This window comes from Arachis ipaensis, chromosome B07 (assembly GCF_000816755.2).
Source record: "Arachis ipaensis cultivar K30076 chromosome B07, Araip1.1, whole genome shotgun sequence".
Lineage (NCBI taxonomy): Eukaryota > Viridiplantae > Streptophyta > Magnoliopsida > Fabales > Fabaceae > Arachis > Arachis ipaensis.
The window spans coordinates 106,617,865-106,625,165 of NC_029791.2; positions in this window are offsets into that span (position 1 = coordinate 106,617,865).

Here is a 7,301-nt window from a genome sequence, read left to right on the forward strand (position 1 = left end):
TAATTACATTTGTATTTGGCGCCAAATTAAAAGGCTTGGTTAATAAGAAAACACCAACAAATAAAAAGATAGACATATTTGATGAAAGTTATTAATTATAATCCCTCTTCAGAAATAATGGGATCAGTAACTGTACAATATCTTTCCTTCTCTAAACCCTTAATTAATTTCTACTAATTGCAAATCTGCATGCACTGCACCAAAAAAATATTATGAAAGGGCATATTTGCATTGTGTTTCTATTTTAAAGGGAGATAGTGTGATGAAGCTGATGATGATAATGATTTGGTGTGTTCTTGCCAAAGCATTCTCTTGTGCTTGGCGATGAAGTCGTCAACGGCGCGGTTGAATTCTTCTTTGTTCAAATGCTCCACGTGGCACATGCGCCCTTCCAATTGCTGCTGCTTCCTCCCTCCTCCACCCACCGCCACCACCCTCCTCTCGTAACGCTCCGACCGAACCCTCCGATAACACTTCTGATTCTTCTCCACCCCGCTGCACGTGCTGCTCACGCTCATGCTCCTGCTCCTGCAACACATCATCGTCCTTGTAGTAGTAGTAGTAGTAGTAACCGTCGTCACGGTTCCGTTTGAATCCACTGGTGGTTGTTTCCCTTCGGAACGGACCGTCGTGACGGTTTGAACTTTCTGCGGTGCGGTTGTGACGACGTCGTTGTTGTTGTTGGAGAGTGCGTAGAGTGAGAGGATGATGGAGTTCAAGAGAAGGAAGACGTAGAAAGGGTTGTTGAAGAGAGTGAGTGAATAGGAGAATGCTTGGAGTGTGAAAAACAAGAGAGACGAACGGGATAACAGGAACACAGCGGCTAACACGTTCAAAAAGTGGAACACTGTTTCCAGACCATTTCGATTATTCCAGGACATCACTTTCATGGAAGCCATGGCCGGATTTGAGACAAAGAAGGCAAAGTCAAAGACAAGTAAATGTACGATACCAATATATGGCTTACCAAATCATTTATATAGACAATCTCGCCCAGGGTCATTTTCGTCCATGCACATTATTCAAGTTTTAATTTTGCCAAATGCCTTCACATTTATCACATCCTATATTTTTGTTTTTGTATAATTAAATTCAATTTGTTCTTATTTTTTAAAAACTTTAACTAATATGTCTTCTTAAACTCATACAAAATTTAAATTTTAAATGATTTTTTACATATGTATTAAAAAAAGTCTAAGGACCTGCACTTTTATTAAAGAGAAATGCTAGTTGTACAATATTAATCAGCTTTTAATCAGTCTTTAATCAGATTTAAATAATATTTAATTATTTTTTTAGTGTAACATGTTCCTATTTTGTAGATACATATCTATAATTAGATTTTAATTTAAATTTAAATTTTAAAACCCACCCACTTTATTGGTGGTTACTATGAATTTGCTTTACTTTCGTAACTTCACGTAACAGATACAGTTTTTTAAATTCTTTATTTTACGGAACATTCACACGCATTAGTGAATCCCAAACCGAAAAGGACGCTGCCAGCTGAATTCTCATCTTGTCTTCATTGATGAAGACTATCACCACCTTCCAGCTGAAGCACTCTCTCATTTTGCATTGGTGAAATGTATCATTATTTTTCAAAATTATTATAATCAACAATTAATTTAAAATGGTGTTGTTATTTTTTTATTATAACACATCTGATAGATTTTTACGATTTTAGATGTGTTTTAAAATATTTTGTATATAATATCATACTATTAGATGTGTTATCATTGAAAAGTAACGAAAAAATCCAACCAATAATTTAAATAATAAATTTTAAATGTTAGTTTGATTTAATTTGAATTTTAAATATGAATTTAATTCTTAAAGACACTAAATCTATTTACAATTTTTAGATGTGTTAGTTTTATTTTTTTTTGAATCACTGTAAGAAAAGGCTGAAAATTGTACCATATTTAAAGGATACCTAGTTGAACCGTTTATTAAAATTTGGCAAACACTTAACCATCAAAAGAAAAATGAATATTCTCACGAGGGGTGCTAGGCGGCTAGCAAGTTTTGTTATTTGTAGCCATCAATAGTATTTTTAATAGTGTGAGATTACATCTAATAGTATGAGATTACTCATTTTTTTCTCTTGCTGCTAAGTACTGGTCAGATTTTAATAAAAGTGCTAACTCTCTAGACTTTCTTGTAATCTCACACTATTAAAAACACTTATGATGGTTAATTGATAGGTTACAAATCACAAAACATACGGCCTCTTAGCACTCCTTTTATATATTTTTCATAATCTTATTTGGCCTTCAACTATGATAACGCTTTTAATGCATTATCCATTTATATATTATCATTATATAATAAAGTCCTTGCCTTAACTATGGTAAATTTTTTCTCTCTTTTTCATCAAAATATTAACTAGAAATGAAAATGTGAGTGAACTACAAAACTCTAAATAAGAGTCAAATAAATAATAAAAGGTCAAGTCTCTGCTGTCGATATTATGGTGTTGAATTTGGCTAACTTTCTTTCTAAAGTAAGTTTTTAATATTTTAAAAAATTATTTATTTTCATATTCTTTAAATAAATAATAAAATGTGAACGCAACTGTTGTTTATTTTTCTCTTTTTAGCCTAATGATTTGATTAAAAAATGACATATTGTTGGTATATAAAACATTGTGTTAAAATTTCGTAATTTTTAAAACAATATACATATATATTACATCAATTTTGAAGAGAAAATTTGTGTAATTCAAAGTATATAATTTGGTGCAAATTAAATTGAATCTACAATTTTATTTTGGATTCTAAGTATACACCTGAAAAACTCATGTATTACCTTTCACCATTTTTTTTCCGTTGCTCGTTTACCATTTAACCATTTATATGATGATATTAGTTATGGCATATTCAAGGTACGTAAAATGGTAATTAATAAAAAGGACCTATTTCAAGAGAAAAAACTCGAAACCAAGTCCAATGTAGGAGAAAAAGAAAGCAATTCATTATTGAAGTCATGGAGAGAAGAGCCGACAAGGCTAAAAGACTAAAAGTAGCGCACAAAATGCAACAGGAATGTGAAATTATCCAATTGAAACGCTACGTTTGCATGAATGTCCCAAAAAAGAAGCTTTTCACATCTCCAATTTCACAACTAACAGTCACGGATCAAAAGGAAACAATATGATGGCATGAAATCCATGAAACGAAACTTTGATTCACGAAATTAATTGTGATAAGCACGGCAAGGCTTGCACTTTTTATTTTTGATATTGTGTTGATAATGGTATTTTTTTATTGTAAATTTAAACCCAAAATATATATATTGAGAAAAGAGTTTTTCAAAGAGATATATATTTTGTTATTGTATATACCTTTTTTTTTGTCCACTCCACATAAAGATTTATTGTTGACTAATAGATTGCTAACCATATTCACAAAGCTCTAACTTGTTCAACCTCTTTTTTATTTTTTATTTTTTGTTATTATACACTACTCACACACCTTTCACTCATACACACTATGAATTCTTAAACTACAGTTTTAAATGGGACTTGAACTCGGATGTAGCATTAAAGAGACATACAGATATGCTATCTAGAGTTAAACACCAAAGTAGTCCCTGAGATTCACAAAATGCACTAATTTTGCTCCTGACTTTCCAATTGCACTATTTATGTCCTCGACTTTGGAAAAAATGCACCTAGTCAGTCCCTCCCCCTTTTCCGTCGAAACCCCTTCCTGGCGGCAGTGATGTGGCAATTTTTTTGCCATGCTGGACTAAGGCAAACGGCATTGTATCTCCTTTTGGCGCTAAAAATGAAAACGACGCCGCTTCAAGAAGGAAGGAGTTACCAAACGTCATAACCCCATATTCAAAGAGATCACTTCGCCACTTCATCTCCTTCATCACGTTTGAACTGAAAGCTCTACACCCTGGGTTCCGCTAGTCCTGCTGAGATTTTCTGTGGTGACGCAAATTGGAGAGGGTCGAAACGTGCTCATCAGTCGCTCAAAATTGGGGAAGGAAGGAGCAAAGCTTTCTCGTGAACCCCCTGACACAGAGGTAGGCATGCAGTGAATAAAATATTTTTTATTCATCTTTTATAGTGTTAAGGTATCCATTGTTGTGAGTTTGAGTTGGAAATTTTGTGCTGGTTGATGCCAAATCATTGAATGCTATATTATTATGTAGGGTTTAGGGTACTGGGTGGTGTGGGTTTGGATTTTTTGAATGCTCTGTTTTCACATAGGAAATGTGGGTGTTTCTATAATGGTAATGTGATGAAGTATGTGATTTTAAATAACATTGGATTATTCTGTACTGTGGTTTGTTGATTATATTATCAGTAGCATACATTAGATAAATTGTTATATCTATTTTTCACTGTAGATGGAAAAATTGCTGGATATTATGTTCCACCATGGTGGGACGTTTAAGAAGAATGATGATGGTAAATTAGTTTACTCACCTGACAATAGAAGTTGTTTAGTAGATTTAGATGAAGATACCCTAGATGTTTTTTTTGTAAGAAACTATTTCAAGGAGTTGGGGTATGACAAGGTAGTTGAGTGCTGGTGGCTGGTTCCCGGAAAGAGCTTGGAGGTGGGACTAAGAGCTCTGACCAGTGATGATGAACTAAGGGAGATGTACTTCCATGCAGAGAGGAATGATGGAGTAGTTGATGTGTATTTTGAACATGGAGTTTCCACACCTGAACTGATGGATGGGAAAGGGGTTGTGATGTTACTTGATTATGAAGCAGAAGAGGTTTGCCATGGAGACTTACAGACTAACAAAGAAACAGTTGTGGATAGCTCAAATCAAACCCCAGATGACAAATCAGCCCCAACTCCAAACCTCTCAACTGCAAACACAATTCCTTCCATTGCAACTCCCATTCCAAACTATCCTGCTGCTGACCCCCTCACTACAAATCATACCAATGAAGATCCTAACCCCATGGATGAACCTGATAACCCCAAACCCAATTATAGACCCAATCCAAAATCCAGTACAAAACCCAACCCAGCTCCCATTGTGAAACATAATCACAAGCCAACTCCAAAGCCCAAGAACCTTCTGAAGCCCAACAAAACTCAATCAAAGCCCAAGTCCAACTTCACTTCCAAGCCCAAACCCAAACCCAAATTTAACCCAGCTAAAAGAATTACTAGATTTCATGCAAAGGGGAGGAGTACTAACAAAGGCAAGCAACCTCTTCATGTGGATTTAACTGTAAATGAATCAACAAGTGATGATGGCAGCTCAGAAGATACATCTTATGTCCCAGTACAAGAGGTCAGCTCTAGCAATGATGAAGAATTGGTTGCAAGAGTTTCGAAACCAATTAGGAAAGAGGTCAAAAAGGTTCAAAAGAAGGCAGGCATGGCTAAAGGGAAGGAGAAGATAGGAAAAGATAAAATAATGCAAGAAGATGATGCAATTGTTGAGGATTATTCAGATGTAGAGGTGGACATAGGCTTTAAAGGAACTCCAGGGGAAGGAATTTGGTATGAAGCTCTCGACCCTGGTGCAAAATCTGATGGGGCCAACTCGTGGCACTCGGAGGAGATGAAAACTCCTCCTAACTTTGAGGATGAGCTGGAATTCGATGGGGATTCAGATGAATTTCCCATATTTCAAGGTGGCCAGAGGTTTGGTGAGCTGCAACTTCAAGTGGGGATGAAGTTCAATACCAAACAAGAATTCAGGGATGCTGTGAGAGAGTTTACCATACAGGAGGGAAGGGGGATTAAGTTCGTTAAGAATGATAATATCAGGTGTAGGGCAGTTTGCCAAGTGGAAGAGTGCTCATGGGTTGTGTATGCTCAAGAGATCATGAGGACTGTTGCTGGCAGATCAAGACATTTTATGATGATCATACATGTCCAAGGAAAAATTTAAATAGGGCTACAGACAGAGCATGGTTGACTGCTAAGTTAGTTAAAAAGGTTAAAAAGTATCCTAATTTCAAGCAATGTGAGGCTGCAGTGTACTTTAGGTCAAAATGTGATCTGATTCTGCATAGAAACTCACTAGCTAGAGCCTTGGCCGATGCAAGGAATGTTGTTTATGACGATAAGAAGGCACAATATGCCTTGTTAAGGGATTATGCTGAAACACTTCTGAAGACGAATCCCAGATCCACTGTGAAGATTGGTGTGATTCCATTGCCTGACGGACAAGTCATGTTTGAGAAAATGTACGTATGCTTGAGTGGTTGCAAGAACGGGTTCAGATCAGGGTGCCGGCCATTAATTGGTCTCGATGGTGCATTTCTGAAGACACAGATTGGAGGCCAGATATTATCAGCTGTAGCCCAAGATGCAAATCATCACATATATGTGATTGCTTGGGCTATAGTCAATGTTGAGAATAAGGAGAACTGGAAGTGATTTCTAGAGCTACTCCATGATGATTTAGGAGACTATAAGGCGAACGGATAGTGTTTCATTTCTGACATGCAGAAGGTAAGCAATTCCTAAATATAAAATGTTGTGTTATTCAATTAGTTACACATTTGTTAAAGTCTTCATTTTCTGGATTGTATGTGGTTGTATGAGATTGGTACATACTATTATAAGTAGTTGTTTGATGGATATTGCTTGATTGTGTGAATACTTCATACTGGTTGAAGATATTTGGACTTTACAAACTATTTGATTCTGCATTTAACATAAATTAACTGAAGTTTGGATTACATGATTCTATATGAGATTGGTTCATCCTACTTTAGTAGTTTGGATTACATGATGCTATATGAGATTGGTTCATTCTTTTATAAGTAGTTTCCTGATTCATGGATATTGCTTGATATTGTGTGAATATTTCATACTGGTTGATCCTACTTAAGTAGTTTGGTTTGTACTACATGTGTTTGTCATAAATAGGGATTGATTTCTGCTGTAGAAGAGGTCATGCCACAGGTCTATCATCGTTTCTGTGTATGGCACCTATGGCAAAATTTCAACAAACAGTGGAAGGATCTTGAGCTAAGGAGACTCCTCTAGGATGCTGCTAGGTCAACCATATTTCAAGACTTTATTGAGAATATGGACAAAATAAAGAGGGTCAATGAGGAAGTATGAACATACCTGAACAAGTGGCCAAGGCATTCATGGACAGAGTCTCAATTTAGCCACAGGTCAAAGTTGGATAATATTTGCAACAATGCCTGTGAGGTGTTCAATGCACGGATCAAGGAGGCTAGGAGCAAGCCAATCATCACATTGCTTGAAGAGGTAAGAATATTTGTTATGCGATCGATTGCAAAGAATAAAGTCAAGTTGAACAACCATGTGGGGAAACTACCTCTGTTATTCAGA